General features: G+C 41.1%; 1 protein-coding gene across 1 annotated transcript in view; it reads left to right on the top strand.

The window, feature by feature from the left end:
- Lmx1a (LIM homeobox transcription factor 1 alpha) overlaps positions 1-17,884 on the top strand; it is a 275,615-nt gene that overhangs the window by 129,417 nt on the left and 128,314 nt on the right. The gene's annotated exons all lie outside the window — the stretch shown is intronic.

Below are 17,884 nucleotides of genomic sequence, written 5' to 3'. Positions count from 1 at the left end.
AGCGGGTGGCTCATCTTTTCACTTCATTCGAACATAATTACCAGTAACAGAGCAAAGCGAGCCGCAGGCTGCAGACTATTAAACTTCGTCGGTTACTAATTAAATAGCCAAGTTGGAGTCTTTAATGTATCCATCCCATTGCCCGCTACTAATACCGATTATATTGGTATATTCTTACCGTTGATAAAGTTTCATTACCTGTTGATCTGATACATCCTTCAGTACACCGAACACATAGCCCTTACCAGAAGCTCGGGAAATGTGTAGTGATATGTTTCCCAAAAATGTAAGTACAGTACATAGTAAAATAATTTTAGGTTTTAATGGGATAATTAACCTCCACCTCCACTCTCCGGCTTTTTCCTGCACCAGTCGAAGCCTCAATCCGAAGAATGCCCGTTAATTTCTTCTGCTAACTAGCATTACAATAAAAATTTGAAGTATTTCTCCGCTGCAAGAACATAATTATTTCATCATGGTTTACATACAAATCCTGCATACAGTAGACGATAGAAAAGAATTAGCACAGAAAACTCAAGTATAAAACTGCATTGCTAGTATTTATGGTTTCCATTAGTTTGTCATGCACAGAGCGAGTTGGTTGTGTGGTTAAGGGCACGCAGCTGTGAGCTTGCATTCGGGAGATAGTGGGTTTGAACCCCACTGTCGGTAGCTCTGAAGATGGTTTCCGTGGTTTTCCATTTTGTCACCAGGCATATTCTGAGACTGTACCTTCATTGTGGCCACGGCCGCTTCCTTCCCACTCCTAGCCCTTTCTATCCTATTATCGCCATAAGACCTATCTGTTTCGGTGCGATATAAAGCAACTTGTAAATATATAGACTCGATTGGTGCAAAAAATGTGTGCTGGTTTGTAATCAACTCATGAAAACCCTAATTGTTTTGCTATGTAATTAATTTTTAGGGAAACATATCACTACACAAATACGAAAATATAAAGTTTAATTGTTCCTTGCCCTTTTTCCCGATTACTTGGGATCGGCACTACATGTGGTTTTAACCCCTACAAATTTGCGTGACATATTTGATATAGTTTCCCGCCATGTAAAAATAACTCCTTGAGAAAAAAATCAGCTACTCTGCGTCTCCGAAAATCGTAAAAGAAGCTAGAATGACGAAAAACAAATAATACTAACTGTAGTATATTCTGTTACAATTTTCAGGTTTATTTCAGAGCTTACGATTGTAAACCATGTGATTCAGCTGTATTAGATTGTCACTACGTCAGGATTGGACGATGTGTACGTCATTGGGTCATGTGGCCGTTCAAATAAAGCTTTCTCATTGGCTACTCCTATCTCGCCAATCCACAGCCTAAGCTTTCCCTTGACCTCGAGTCACGGAGTCAGTCGTCATGTAGCCTGTACCTGATTCATTCCGACTCCTTAGCTGATGTGGTACTTAAAAAATAACGTGTACTTCTACTGATTATCTACCTCAAAGTGTTCCATACGTAAAACTAACAATATTATATTGTCTCTTCTGAGATGCATTTGTCCTAGTATCGTAAGCATCCTTTGGAAGACACTTTCTTCTCAGGTAATCCCGGCAGTTTCTCTACGCCGACAAACATTATGATTTGTTTTAAATGAAATATCTTTGCTACAAGAAGATATTTTTTCAATAATGCTTTACACAAAAGCTTACATAGATGATAGAGACGAACTGATAGAGGAAATTGAACTATAAAATGTTGACCGAAATTTATTTTCAATCTATTATTGCTAATATTCATGATTTATGATTTCTATTAGCTTTCCATTCTCTTCGAAATTGTTATTTCATTGCGTTTTACAAAGAAATGCAAGCTCTTCTTATCCTTCCTGACCTTTTACAACCACTTGGGGTCAGCACTACATTTGAATTAAGTCCAGTTTTCCTGAGATGTATTCACTACTGCATGTTTCTATGGTGGTTGGCAGTTTGATGTGTTGTGCATAAGTAAAAGATTATGTTTACACGAACACAAACACTCAGCCTCCGAGCTAAAGGGATTAATCTGGAATGAACCGGTTAAATGCCCGGCCCGGCCGCGAATAAAACCTGAGGAACTCTGAACCGCCGGCCACTGCGCTAACCTTTCAGCGAAGAAGTGGACTTCAGGGAATACAATAGTTAGCCCGAAGTATTTCAATAATGGATTGAATGCGCAAGTTGTTGGTCAGAAAACCATGAACGAATGAATGAATGAATGAATGAATGAATGAATGAATGAATGTTAACTTCAAATACCGTATATTTATTCTTATGCCCTTCATTGCAAATTTATCACGCCAAAAATGAAAGGATTGCTGCAATTGAAAGAGTATAAATTGAACATAAGGAAGAAACATGAGATTTTGGGGAGTGGTATTAATGAAAATAAGTATGTAATTTATTTCGGTATTATGATCTTCACTTTTCTGTGCATTGAACATTCTGAAAAACGACATATAGCATCAGAGTAATTTACCTACTAGTGTTACCACCTGGTTCTGAACTAAACCTTTCTGTAAATCCAGAATTTCTTCAGGGTGGAAGAAAAGTAAAACAGTGATATTATATTATATTATATTATATTATATTATATTATATTATATTATATTATATTATATTATATTATATTATATTATATTATATTATATTATTATTCGGTATGTAATAAGTTTAGAATGGACAGAACATGTCGAATTAATAAAATATACCGCAAATACAGTATGAAATTTGGCATCTTAGCGACAAAGTCGGTTGGTAGTTACCCTCCTGTCCACAGGACAGCGAGTTCATTTCCGTCTGAGGATGATGAATTTTGAGTGTGTTTGAATGCGACAACGCCGTGTCATTAGCTTGCGGCGTGATAAAGAACTGTGGAACAAAATTCTAACTCCCCGACATCTTTTAAGATTCTGTAGCAAACGAATGGACGCAAAACAAATATTATTATTACACACATTAAAAAGAGTTTTGCATCACATCGGACAAGGAGTTCCTGACTCTTTACAAAAAGGGAGACATACAGACGTACCATATTAGCGGTTTTTTTGTTATAGTGGAGGCCATTTCTTTTCAGTTTCGGCTCAGTTAATTTATAACTGTTAGGTTTCTCAGTCTGTCGGAACTAACTCATGAATAAATAAAATTCGGAAAATACCTGAAATAGAAAACATACAGTAATACATTATACCTGAAACAGATACAACTTAATTAAAATAGAAAAGCACGTTTCGTCCTTGAAAGAACATCATCAGATTCAATCAAATCACACTCTTTGTTTTTCAACCTATGAATTGATCAGTATTATTGAGAAGTGTAAAAATCATTTATGTTTAAACATGTGTCCACTTTTACAATAATCATTAGAATGTTATAATATACAGTCAAACCTCGATATCTCGAATCTCCATTACTCGAATTTCCAGTATCTCAAAATAATTTCAATTTCCCTGCCGTCTGTTCTATTCTTCACGTGTATTTATTTCTCTATTTTACATGAAATTCGATTACACGAATTTCTCCATTTCTCGAAGCAAAAGTTTCCTCTATAGACGCTGAAAATATTCTGTAACTCGAATTTTGTATAACGTTAACCGTACAATACGGCATTTAAGGTTTGTGTGTTATTGTTCCTTAACTTACTACACTATATGTTATCTGTCCACCCCTGGTGCGTTGAGCTGTATAAACCCTTACAAGTCAGTCAAATGTAAATGTTTATACAGCAATAACTGTTGTTTAAAACTATGTGAAAGAAAAGAAATTTGAGAGTGAAAAGCATGTTCCTCTACTGTATAAATTCTGTCTTCAACGACTTGCTATAATGAGTGTCGTATTTAAAATGACAAAATACTTAGAGTTTGTTTTTATATGATTAAATAACGCTTATGTTAGTATCAAGCCGTAGTTACACGTGATCGAGGTTCGACTGTATATTAATGAAGTATTCCTCAAAGTGGCTCTCTCTCCTCGCTGGTCCACCTAGCACCCATTACATTGATGATAACCTAGATTCGTCTTGGTATAGTGTCCACAACCTCATGTTGGTTCAGATTGTCCCAATCCTCAATGGTGATTCGGTGTAGATCTCCCAGAGTGTTGGTGACGTCCATAAACAGCCTTCATGAATTTACTTCAGGCATGGTCGATAGGGTTCATGTCCGGGAACATGGCGGCCACTCTAGTCGAAGGACGTCGTGATCACGTAGCAGTCATTAACGAGAACCGCACGATGAATGCGCGATGAATGCGATACGGTGTCCCTAAGGGTCGGAGTATGTCATCCTTTTGTGGCATAGCCATAACATTGCCCGTCACGACTAGGAGTGGCGTACGGTAGCCCCATTTAATGCCACCCCAAAACATCACGGAAACACCACCTTCATGCACGTGATAAGCAGTGTGTCTGAGACGTTAACCTAACCGGATTGCCTATAAACTCGTTACCGACGATCGTCAGAAAAAATGCTTATGCGACACTCATCGGTGAAAAGAACTTAATGCTAATTCTGAAGAGACCATTCCGCATAATGTTAGACCCATGAAGTCCAGGTTTGAGAGCTCGGCATCGCCCTGAGTGTTGAGCGTGACCTGTTTCTCACAGTTTGAGCTGAAACGCGGCGGCCTGTGGCTGCACGAAGATCATTATTCAGCATGGTGACATTGCATTCAGGGTTCCTTCGAGATTAAATTTGAAGGTAACGGTCATCGACTGCAGTCGCAGTCCTTGGACAACCTGTGTGAGGTCAACAGATCTTGTCTACTTGTACCACATTCATGTTCGAACCACATCACTTTGATTACGGCCCACACATCGAGCAACTCCCCTTGTTAACAATCCATTTTGACATAATGTGGTTATGCGTACAGTTCCTGCAATTTCCGCGTTAACGACCGGCACGCTTTTGAGGTCCACACTGGACTCCACGTGGAGTCTCATTTTCAAGACACGTGAGCCGACCACAGGCAGCAGTACATGAGCCATCTGCTTGGTGGGCGACAGTCTAGCTGGCGTGGTCCTGCTTAAAATTTGAGCCGCCAGTCGTTATCGAGGAAACTGCGAGAACTATACACGTTCGCACGTCGACGTTACGCATCGTGTCATCCTACACGCTCACTACGCACACACCTCTAACGCTTACACAGCAGTGCCACAACTTCAAATGAAATACTGCCTGGTATTTGAGCGTGGCGTTCTACCTCTGGGTTGGGTACGTGCAGTTGTATGTTTACAAACATCCTAAGAGTCGTTTCTTCGGTCTGCATAGGACAGGCCAAGATAGCAACACAGGTAGGCCTATATGCCACAGGGCGGATATGAAACTCCTTTTGATATGCGTACTATTCATTATATGGAACTTTTATGCCGGGCAGAGTGGCTCAGGCGGTTGAGACGTTGGCCTTCTGGCCACCAACTTGGCATGTTCGATCCCGGCTCAGTCTGGTAGTATTTGAAGGTCAGCCTCGTGTTGGTAGATTTACTGGCACGTAAATGAACTCCTGCGGCACAAAATTAAGGCACCTCGGTATCTCCGAAAACCATCAAAAGTATTTAGGCCTAGTGAGATACAAAAACCAATAGCATTAATACTGAAACTTAAGTTGCTATTAACTTCAATTAAGGAAGAAACTCGCTTATGGCTACCGAGCTGCACGGTAAAGGCCGTATAGCTATAAACTTGCACTCAGGACTTATTTTCCGTGGTTTCTCATTTTCTCTCCACGCAAAGCCAGAGTTGTACCTTAATTTAATCCACTGCCACTACCTTCCTAATCCTAACCCTACCCCATCCCTGCGTCGTCAGTATCCTGCTTGTTTTAGTGCGACGTTAAAAAACTAGCTCTTTTAGGGCCGGCATGTGGAATTTATCATACACAACCCTTTTTCAAATAATTTCTTTAAAAACTCCTTACGCTGAATATTTGTCTATTGAGTTGTATTAACTACCGTTTCATTGTGACGTCTTTCGTTAAAGGCATAGTAGGAAGTAACCTTAAGGAGAAAGAAACTCTACGGGCTATAGTACAAATGTTTTCTCCCTTCTCTTCAAATTTAGTATTATTTTATTTACCATTATGTTCTGTACAGAAATATGAAAGTTCTAGTGAAAAGGACGAACCCCATGTACACATAAAATGTTCCCAAGATCTGCGCATAATATTATATATTATTTACAAGGTTTACAGAGTATTGTGCAAAATATATACGTATACATAATTTCTCACCGCTCATTCATTCTCTCTATCGGCAGTTAGCTAGTCACTCATTCATTCACTCAGTTCCGAGCTCACATACTTCTTGCACTCTACCAGTCTGCAATTCACTCATTCCACTCTACCTCGACACATATGCACCATTTTCTTTAAACTGCATTTTCCTTTACGTACAAATGCAATTTTGGAAGAGGCAAGTTCTTGACATTTCCTGATCGAACGTTCCGTAGCTTTGCGGAACGCCTTCTGCAAGGCAGAGGTACGGGCGAAAGGCGGAAAAAGGGTAACTCCTTCTCCTCCCTGAGCTGAACGGTACACATAGTTGTGTTTCATGTCAGCTAAGCCATAGGCCTGAAGTCACTGATGATGCTTAGCGGACTGGTACACATACATTAGTTGTGTTTCATGTCAGCTAAGCCCTTGGCCTGAAGTCACTGATGATGCTTAGCGGAGTGGTACACATACACTAGTTGTGTTTCATGTCAGCTAAGCCCTTGGCCTGAAGTCACTGATGATGCTTAGCGGAGTGGTACACATACACTAGTTGTGTTTCATGTCAGCTAAGCCCTTGACCTGAAGTCACTGATGATGCTTAGCGGAGTGGTACACATACACTAGTTGTGTTTCATGTCAGCTAAACCATTGGCCTGAAGTCACTGATGATGCTTAGCGGACTGGTACACATACACTAGTTGTGTTTCATGTCAGCTAAGCCATTGGCCTGAAGTCACTGGTGATGCTTAGCGGAGTGGTACACATACACTAGTTGTGTTTCATGTCAGCTAAACCATTGGCCTGAAGTCACTGATGATGCTTAGCGGAGTGGTACACATACACTAGTTGTGTTTCATGTCAGCTAAACCATTGGCCTGAAGTCACTGATGATGCTTAGCGGACTGGTACACATACACTAGTTGTGTTTCATGTCAGCTAAGCCATTGGCCTGAAGTCACTGATGATGCTTAGCGGAGTGGTACACATACACTAGTTGTGTTTCATGTCAGCTAAACCATTGGCCTGAAGTCACTGATGATGCTTAGCGGAGTGGTACACATACACTAGTTGTGTTTCATGTCAGCTAAACCATTGGCCTGAAGTCACTGATGATGCTTAGCGGACTGGTACACATACACTAGTTGTGTTTCATGTCAGCTAAGCCATTGGCCTGAAGTCACTGATGATGCTTAGCGGAGTGGTACACATACACTAGTTGTGTTTCATGTCAGCTAAACCATTGGCCTGAAGTCACTGATGATGCTTAGCGGAGTGGTACACATACACTAGTTGTGTTTCATGTCAGCTAATCCATAGGCCTGAAGTCACTGGTGATGCTTAGCGGAGCGGTACACATACACTAGTTGTGTTTCATGTCAGCTAATCCATTGGCCTGAAGTCACTGGTGATGCTTAGCGGAGTGGTACACATACACTAGTTGTGCTTCATGTCAGCTAAGCCCTTGACCTGAAGTCACTGGTGATGCTTAGCGGAGCGGTACACATACACTAGTTGTGTTTCATGTCAGCTAAGCCCTTGACCTGAAGTCACTGGTGATGCTTAGCGGAGTGGTACACATACACTAGTTGTGTTTCATGTCAGCTAAGCCATTGGCCTGAAGTCACTGATGATGCTTAGCGGAGCGGTACACATACACTAGTTGTGTTTCATGTCAGCTAAGCCATTGGCCTGAAGTCACTGATGATGCTTAGCGGAGTGGTACACATACACTAGTTGTGTTTCATGTCAGCTAAGCCATTGGCCTGAAGTCACTGGTGATGCTTAGCCGAGCGGTACACATACACCAGTTGTGTTTCATGTCAGCTAAGCCATTGGCCTGAAGTCACTGATGATGCTTAGCAGAGTGGTACACATACACTAGTTGTGTTTCATGTCAGCTAATCCATAGGCCTGAAGTCACTGATGATGCTTAGCAGAGCAGTAAAAATAGTTGTGTTTCATGCCTGCTAAGCCATTGGCCTGAAGTCACTGATGATGCTTAGCAGAGCAGTAAAAATAGTCGTGTTTCATGCCTGCTAAGCCCTTGGCCTGAAGTCACTGATGATGCTTAGCGGATTGGTACGCATAGTTGTGTTTCATGCCTGCTAAGCGATTGGCCTGAAGTCGCTGATGATGCTTAGCAGAGCAGTAAAAATAGTCGTGTTTCATGCCTGTTAAGCCCTTGGCCTGAAGTCACTGGTGATACTTAGCAGAGCGGTAAAAATAATTGTGTTTCATGCTTGCTGAACCATTGGCCTGAAGTCACTGATGTTGCTTAGCAGAGCGGTAAAAATAGTTGTGTTTCATGCCTGCTGAGCCATATTTGGTGATATGAATAAACCGGAGACGTATCTCTTGTCTCATAAATATTAAGACATGTCTCAAATGTATATGAATAAAAGAGCGATGTCTCAGCAGTGACCTTTGCACCTTGAGACACAGCTCGTTAGCGGATTCTCTCGGAGACTCATCTCCAAATGTGTATGAATAAACTGGAGCTGAATGGAGACTGATCTCAGAATTTCTTGAGACTGCCCAGAAGGTGACTCAAGGCGATAGAATCAGGCTGAAAACGTGATGGCGGAGTTTATGATGGTTTTACAACGGAGAAGAAAAATTGATAAAGCACGAAGAGATTCTCTCGAACATGATTATACAGATCTCTACCGTTTCCGGAAAGAAAATGTGGAATGTTTAGCACAACATTTTCTGGAGCCAATACACGAGACATTCATATAACAATAATGATAAAGATGATGACGATGATAGCCATTAGCGATAGGATTTACATGCATCATAAAGTCTAAAATGTTCAAAATAAAACCAGAAGTATGCTAAACCGTGCAACATACAATTCTGAACATTTTCTAAGTAATTATTAAATTAATTTAATTATTCTTAATCTATTCCACATTTGTGATTTTTTCTGTACTTTGACATTTTTTCTATTCACAAAATACGACTAACATTTTATAAATAAACTTAATTCACAATCACGGAAAAAGGCCGAAACAAAACATAGCTATGTTTAAGATATGACTTACAATTATTCAAGGCTTTCATTATTCACTTTGTCCTGCTCCTTAGATGAATGGTCAGCGTAGTACTCTTCGGTTCAGGGGACCCCCGGGTTCGATTCGCGGTCGGGTCAGAGATTTTGACCTTAAATCCTCAACATTCCTGCAATTCACACACAACACTATCCTCCACTACAATAACACGGCAGTTGACACCCATCCTCGTTGGAGGGTCTGCCTTACAAGGGCTGTACCAGGCTAGAAATAGCCACACGAAATTATTACCTATTATTATTATTATTATTATTATTATTATTATTATTATTATTATTATTATTATTATTATTATTATTATTATTATTATTATTATTATTCACATTCTGATATCTGGAAGGATACCTTTTCAAGTCTGAACATTATCGCTCTCTATCACATGTTGGCCAAATGGTATTGAACGAATGTGTATCTTTGGTCCTCGTGTAAGCTATCCCATTTATGTTTACTTTAAGTGCCGTAAAATTCCCTGCCCATGCCTTTTTCGATTGCACTGTTTCTAAGTTTATTTAAAAGTTTCAACCGGCGACTCGTGCCCTTGAGAAAAATATGCTGTAATTGGTTTCACAACTTTTAACAAATTCGCATAAAGACATTATTCGGCCAATTATTTGCTGCCTCTATGAGTGCTGCTCTTTCTCAACCATCGCACCAAAATCTCACTTGCGCCGAATACTACAAGGGAAGCATTTGGTTTGGATCAGACAGATTTCGATTAAACTTCGATGAATTGTCCATCCACCTGTCTTAAATTTATTGTCGATAACTTTGTTATAAAATCAACGACATTGTTATAATTAATTGCTACAGAACAGCTCGATGGTTTGCAGCTGAATTGACCTCGCGTATGCGCTGTAGAAATGCACTGATAGTTCTATTTTAAAGTTGCATTAAACAGTGCGCTTTAGTGAAAATTAGATTTTGACAACATGAACAGAATGTCTTGCTCGTCAAACCCATTTTACTAACATGCACAGTATATGAATATTTCAAAATATTAGGCTTTTAATACTTCTTTGTCGTTTACAATTGAAGCTAAAATATGTAATATGAAATCCTCGTCAATTGTATATAAACTTGCATGCTGGAAATAGCCTTAAACTTTCGGATTCTTGTTGAGAGTTATTCATTTTGTCACGCTGCGGGTAACCTATATAACAACGTCAATCATGCAGCGATGTTCTGATGTCTTAATTGATCATCCTACCTTGTTTCATTGAAATCGCTACCATCTACACACCACGTTCCATTTAAAACTGGAGCAAAAACTTACTGTCAATAAATACCGGTACGAAAATATTATTTCCCAGCAGAACCGTTATCACCATTGAGTTCCGGATGTCTTAGCTCATCATGTTTCCAAGTTTCATTGCAATTTGTCCGGTCCAAACCAAACAACTCCGTTGTTAGTTATATTCGTTTATGAATATGGGTAGCATTTTGTATTATGTCTAAGTTTTGAAAGTTTGAAATTTAGACAGTTTATGCAACAGTATATAGGTATTGGTTGTATATTATATACCGGGTGAGTTGGCCGTGCGGTTAGGGGTGCGCGTCTGTGAGCTTACATCCTGGAGGTAGTGGGTTCAACCCCCACTGTCGGCAACACTGAATATCGTTTTCCGTGGTTTCCCATTTTCACACCACTGTACCTTAATTAAGGTCACGGCCGCTTCCATCCCACTCCTAAACCTATCCCACCTGTGTCGGTGCGACGTAAAACAAATTGTAGAAAAAGTACATTATATGCAGAAACACCCCTAGCTATGCACAGGAATGATAAATAAACTCTTCATATTCGTGAAGAATGAAGTATGAAGCGTGTTTAAAAATGTTTGAGTGGCTTTCAATGACCGCAGTAAATTATGCATTTGAATGTGGATCCTAAATGTGATGATAAATACAATGTAACTTCTTACACAATATCTTGAAGGAAACTTACAAGAAAAGAAACCTTAAATCAGTCGTTCCCAAGCTGGGGTGCAAGTATACCAAGTGTACGAGCCACTACGTATATATAAGCCTAGAAAGAATTGAAATAATAACTGTAGTGATTATTGAATATTGATTAATACAAAAGGTATAGTTTGCAGAATAGGCTCCCAAGTGAAACACAACTTAAGAAGAAGAAAAGGCTGTCAAGAACTATTCTAAATGAAAAAAATATCGGTGGGTGTTCCATTTCGGTTGTACTTGTTTGTTCTGCTCTTTTCTCCCTTTCATGTAAAAGAGTTTCCATTTGCAGTTGCAAAACCTGTTTTTGCACTGAAATGAGTTCTTCTGTGCTTTCAAGAATACACTGTCGCTTTTCAATATTTTTCGCTTGTAAATCTAACACTTTCATCTGTTCCAACAGAACCACTCTTTGTAGCTCTCCGATTGTTAAATCACTCGTCAGCTGACAGATACCAGAGCCAGTGTGCGAGACTCATCTCAAGCGGAAGGAGACAAGTCTCGTTAGCAAGAAACAAACTTTATTCATATAGATGACGAGTTCTGTCTCGCAAGTGACTTCCGTCTCAATCCTCCTTCGAGACTTGTCTCCGAGTTACATCTCATGGCCTGAAGTCACTGATGATGCGTAGCGGAGCGGTACACATAGTTGTGTTTCATGCCTGCTGAGCCATTGGCAGAAGTCACTGATGATGCGTAGCGGAGCGGTACACATAGTTGTGTTTCATGCCTGCTGAGCCATTGGCAGAAGTCACTGATGATGCGTAGCGGAACGGTGCACATAATTGTGTTTCATGCCTGCTGAGCCATTGGCCTGAAGTCACTGATGATGCGTAGCGGAGCGGTACACATAGTTGTGTTTCATGCCTGCTCAGCCATTGGCCTGAAGTCACTGATGATGCGTAGCGGAGCGGTAAAAATACACTGACTGACAGAGCAAATGCAACACCAAGAAGGAGTGGTCAGAACTTTATGCCAATTGCAGGGTAGACTGACGTCACTGAGGTATGCTCATGATGTGAAATGCGCCGCTGTGCTGCGCACGTAGCGAACGATAAATGGGACACGGCGTTGGCGAATGGCCCACTTCGTACCGTGATTTCTCAGCCGACAGTCATTGTAGAACGTGTTGCCGTGTGCCACAGGACACGTGTATAGCTAAGAATGCCAGGCCGCCGTCAACGGAGGCATTTCCAGCAGACAGACGACTTTACGAGTGGTATGGTGATCGGGCTGAGAAGGGCAGGTTGGTCGCTTCGTCTAATCGCAGCCTATACCCATAGGGATGTGTCCACGGTGCAGCGCCTGTGGCGAAGATGGTTGGCGCAGGGACATGTGGCACGTGCGAGGGGTCCAGGCGCAGCCCGAGTGACGTCAGCACGCGAGGATCGGCGCATCCGCCGCCAAGCGGTGGCAGCCCCGCACGCCACGTCAACCGCCATTCTTCAGCATGTGCAAGACACCCTGGCTGTTCCAATATCGACCAGAACAATTTCCCGTCGATTGGTTGAAGGAGGCCTGCACTCCCGGCAGGCACGTCCGCTCAGAAGACTACCATTGACTCCACAGCATAGACGTGCACGCCTGGCATGGTGCCGGGCTAGAGCGACTTGGATGAGGGAATGGCGGAACGTCGTGTTCTCCGATGAGTCACGCTTCTGTTCTGTCAGTGATAGTCACCGCAGACGAGTGTGGCGTCGGCGTGGAGAAAGGTCAAATCCGGCAGTAACTGTGGAGCGCCCTACCGCTAGACAACGCGGCATCATGGTTTGGGGCGCTATTGCGTATGATTCCACGTCACCTCTAGTGCGTATTCAAGGCACGTTAAATGCCCACCGCTACGTGCAGCATGTGCTGCGGCCGGTGGCACTCCCGTACCTTCAGGGGCTGCCCAATGCTCTGTTTCAGCAGGATAATGCCCGCCCACATACTGCTCGCATCTCCCAACAGGCTCTACGAGGTGTACAGATGCTTCCGTGGCCAGCGTACTCTCCGGATCTCTCACCAATCGAACACGTGTGGGATCTCATTGGACGCCGTTTGCAAACTCTGCCCCAGCCTCGTACGGACGACCAACTGTGGCAAATGGTTGACAGAGAATGGAGAACCATCCCTCAGGACACCATCCGCACTCTTATTGACTCTGTACCTCGACGTGTTTCTGCGTGCATCGCCGCTCGCGGTGGTCCTACATCCTACTGAGTCGATGCCGTGCGCATTGTGTAACCTGCATATCGGTTTGAAATAAACATCAATTATTCGTCCGTGCCGTCTCTGTTTTTTCCCCAACTTTCATCCCTTTCTAACCACTCCTGCTTGGTGTTGCATTTGCTCTGTCAGTCAGTGTAGTTGTGTTTCATGCCTGCTAAGTCCTCGGTCTGAAGTCACTGATGAGGCTACTGAAGAAATGAGGAGTGAGGTAGTTTCCCTTACGAGACAGAAGGTGCTATTGCATACTAGTCTGTCAAGCCCATTGAAACGTAAACACAAACCCGCCCTTTGAGTTGCACCTCTACTTCATTCATCACAGGGACTAGCTGCATAAGAAATCGTATCACTCGTACTTCAGTCATTTTTATATCGCCAAAGCCAAGGATGAGATCGATGAAAGTAACAAACATGATCTAAAAAAACAGATGTTACTGGAGATTGATCTGGGCTTATATATATATTTGCTAGTTGCTTTACGTCGCACCGACACAGGTAGGTCTTATGGCGACGATGGGACAGGAAAGGTGTAGGAGTGGGAAAGAGGCTACCGTGGCCTTAATTAAGGTACAGCATCAGCATTTGCCTGGTGTGAAAATGGGAAACCACGGAAAACCATCTTCAGGGCTGCCGACACAGGGGTTCGGACCCACTATCTCCCGAATGCGAGCTCACAGCTGCCCGCTCCTAACCGCACGGCCAACTCGCCCGGTACTTATATATTTTATGTCAGGAATATCACATTGTTATATCAGTAGAGTATAATTATTTAACATCTCATTCTTTGGGTCAATTATTGTATCTACCAATACGGGATCAGTGGAAAGAAGTTCGAAGAGAATTAAATACTAATAGTTTTATGTTTAGGGTAGAGAGATTCGTTATTTCTAATTTAAAATTATTAGTTCCAAATACCTTTTAGTTATCACCAATATAGGATTTTATGTTATCCGAGATCACTGGCACTGTTAGAAAAGTCCAAGAATCGTGTATTTCTCGTAATAACTTGAACACTTCCAGTTGTATATTACTGAAATGTAACAAAATGTAAATGTAGCAAAAGATCTTAGAGGTCGACGCTAATTATGAACTAATATTTAGAGGCCCCATGAAGAAAAAAAAAAGAACACCTTTATCAGAGATCTATAAAGCTCCAGTGTGCAAAAGCGGCAACGTATAGTTATCATCCCTAGACCTGAATATTATTAATAATAATTGCCCTCTCTGTGGCCGAGGCGCAAGATGTCGTCGATCACCGCCGAGAGCTCAAATCCGAAATATGAAATTTGTGGTGGAAAAAGTGGAAGGGGTGCTGGTTTTCTCCGTGAACTCCAGTTTTCCCTTGCCACATTCATTTCAGCGTAGCTGCGTAATAATTCATTTCTCAATCATTTCGTCCTAAAGGTGTGCGACAGTCCTCCCCAGCCGGTACATTTCCATACCTTGGTGCTAGCCTGACCCAGTATTAGACTGTAAAATAACTAGTAGCGATAAATGTACCGGTAACAAAAAGGGGCAAGAACGTATTTATGTTATCCACAATGGACGATGATAATTTCATTGATCCTGACTGAGGTGTGGTAAGTAAGCCTGAGGGATTTACGTTTTATAACCACAAAAAGAGGGTGAACGTTCTGGATGACTCGAAATCTGAAAAAAATACCGTTCCTTTATGTTTCTTACGTAAGGAACATCAGACCAATAAATGCACAGATCGTTTAAAAGACAAATATGAATCTACCACGCTCGATGACTGCAGTCGCTTAAGTGCGACCAGTATCCAGTATTCGGGAGATAGTGGGTTCGAACACCACTCTCGGCAGCTCTGAAGATGGTTTTCCGTGGTTTCCCATTTTCACACCAGGCAAATGCTGAGGCTGTACCTTAATTAAGGCCACGGTAGCCTCCTTCCCACTCCTACACCTTTCCTGTCCCATCGTCGCCATAAGACCTATCTGTATCGGTACGGCGCAAAGAAACTTGTAAAAATAACCGAATACTTGTGACCACGAAGGAAATTTCTCACGAAACTTAGCTATTGAGGCTCGTAAGACCACATCTGATCAGGAGCATGACAATTCCAAACACTTCTCTTAATCTCAGGGAGAATGTAAAGAATGTTGCCGGAGTACACAAGCTATCAACAAATGAACCTGAGGGAAAAACATGTTTACTGTCACAAAAGCAAAAGGGTTCCATTCAAAATCACTGTACCAATTGCTCCAGGTCTACGTAAAGAGCACTCAGAAGAAACTGTTAAGGTTTGTTGTGAGTGTAACCCTCATGAAGCGCATAAGGCCTTCGACTATATTAGTCTACTAAAAACGGAACCTGTGCAGAGACTTTTGTTGTGTATATGGACCTACGTTTTTGATCTGTTTTCATTGTATTCTGGGCCATTGCCTCTAAACGTTAAGTTTACAGACTTATTCTAAGTGTACACACGTTCAAATTAGGGACGTCATGGGAAAGACCATAGATAACTTTTATGTAGGCCTATATAGAAAGGAATTTTAAACTGTATTTTATTATTTACCTGCGTAAATATTTTAGTCATCATATAAAAATGTGTTACTCAGCTGCAGTAAACGATTATAAAGTGATCCCGGATTAATAACTCATAAAAAGAATATTTATAATAGATATCGTCATTATAATAATAAGTATCGTCATTATGAAGACTTCCTCCCAGAACCTCGTAAAAATGTCTGCTTCACGTTATGATATCGCAGCGGAATTCATGATTGTAAGTTTCCGTGATGGACATAATGATATCAAGATTTACGTTTACTTTCCTGATTTAATGACGGAAATAACTCACATTTATACTGTTGCTTCACTTCAAATCCAAAACCTGCAGTGAATCTTAAGTATTCTGGCCGTTTTGACTCCTTATCCTGGAAAATGTTTAACTTCTCTGATGATGTGAAGTTCACATTACAGGCAAGCATCATAGAGTGTGAACGTGTGAATGAGATATTCAAAACGTGCAGTGCATAATGGCTGTTAATGTGCTGCAGTCATAAAATGGAGAAATATTTCATGCGTGGAATGTCCGTGCTATTTCATATGGAGGTCAAAACGCAGTGTGAGAACCGTGAAATTGCATTTTTAAACATTTTAGTAATGATGAACTCTGCAAACTAACGTTTCAATTCACAAGTTTTACCTTTAAAACTGTTCTTCTATCTGCTTTATTGCATCCTTGATCAAACTGACATTTAAGACAGTTTTTCCTTTTCTTTAGCTTAACCAGCCAATACTTCTTCCTCAGATACCACCATAAATGCAGACATATTCTCTTATATTCAGCCATGAAACTTCCGGTAATGATGAGGAACAAGTCTTTGTGATATTAGGGCTAATTTTATTATTATTATTATTATTATTATTATTATTATTATTATTATTATTGTTGTTAATTTGCTGGTATGAGCTGGTGTTTAAAGTGCACTATGTCATCTGGTATGGGCAAGAGCAAATTTCTTACTAGGCCTACCATTGACCTGTTTCAGTCTCATCATTAGCTTTGATAATAAGAAAATGATTGAGGTATGAGCGATCATAGTAATGACATTCCTCATGCAGCCAGTCCCTATTATCCACTGCCGGCAGTCCTGAAGATGGTTTTCCGTGGTTTTCCATGTTCACACCAGGCAAATGCTGGGGCTGTACCTTAATTAAGACCACGAACGCTTCCCTCGGTAACTCCTAGCCCTTTCCTATCCCATCGTCGCCATAAGACCTATCTGTGTCGGTGCGACGTAAAGTCACTAGCAAAGAAGTCCCTTAAATAAATTACGTTAAAATGTCACAAATAGGGGTCGGTTGTTGCGTGCATCTCGGTACGCGTGGAAGACTGGTTTATAATAGGAACTTCTGGCTTTGTGAGGAAAGCAACGGGAAACTACCTCACTCCTCGTTTTCCTAGTATACCTCTTGAGTGATGCATAAACCATCTATGACAGCTGTTTGTAAAGCTGTTGAGGATCCAAACAACCTCGGAACTGAGTAATTATTATTATTATTATTATTATTATTATTATTATTATTATTATTATTATTATTATTATTATTATTATTATTATTATTATTATTTGCGAATACTTTTGTTTATCAGCATTTTGTAAAAGACACTAAGATACGTCCATTTTTTCGTATTGTTTACTTGAAACGTGAAATAGATGGTTAGGCTAGAAGATGTTGGTGACCAGGGGATGAACATTAATCTTTCACATTTGAAGAGGTTTCGTGACGGAGGGCGCTTGGTGGCAAGATTTTCATGTCTTGGGAATTTAAGAACCTTCTTTCGCTGTCTAGGGAGGGGTAGGAAAACATCCAAGGTGAACCCTGGCTGCTCCAAGACGTGACATAAGATAATGGGTTTTTTTTTTTTTCTGGCAGAAGATATGCATCATAGGGAGCGATAACTGAACTATATCCTCAGGGGC

Source organism: Anabrus simplex, chromosome 2, assembly GCF_040414725.1.
Source record: "Anabrus simplex isolate iqAnaSimp1 chromosome 2, ASM4041472v1, whole genome shotgun sequence".
NCBI lineage: Eukaryota > Metazoa > Arthropoda > Insecta > Orthoptera > Tettigoniidae > Anabrus > Anabrus simplex.
This window is presented reverse-complemented; position numbering and strand designations above follow the sequence as displayed.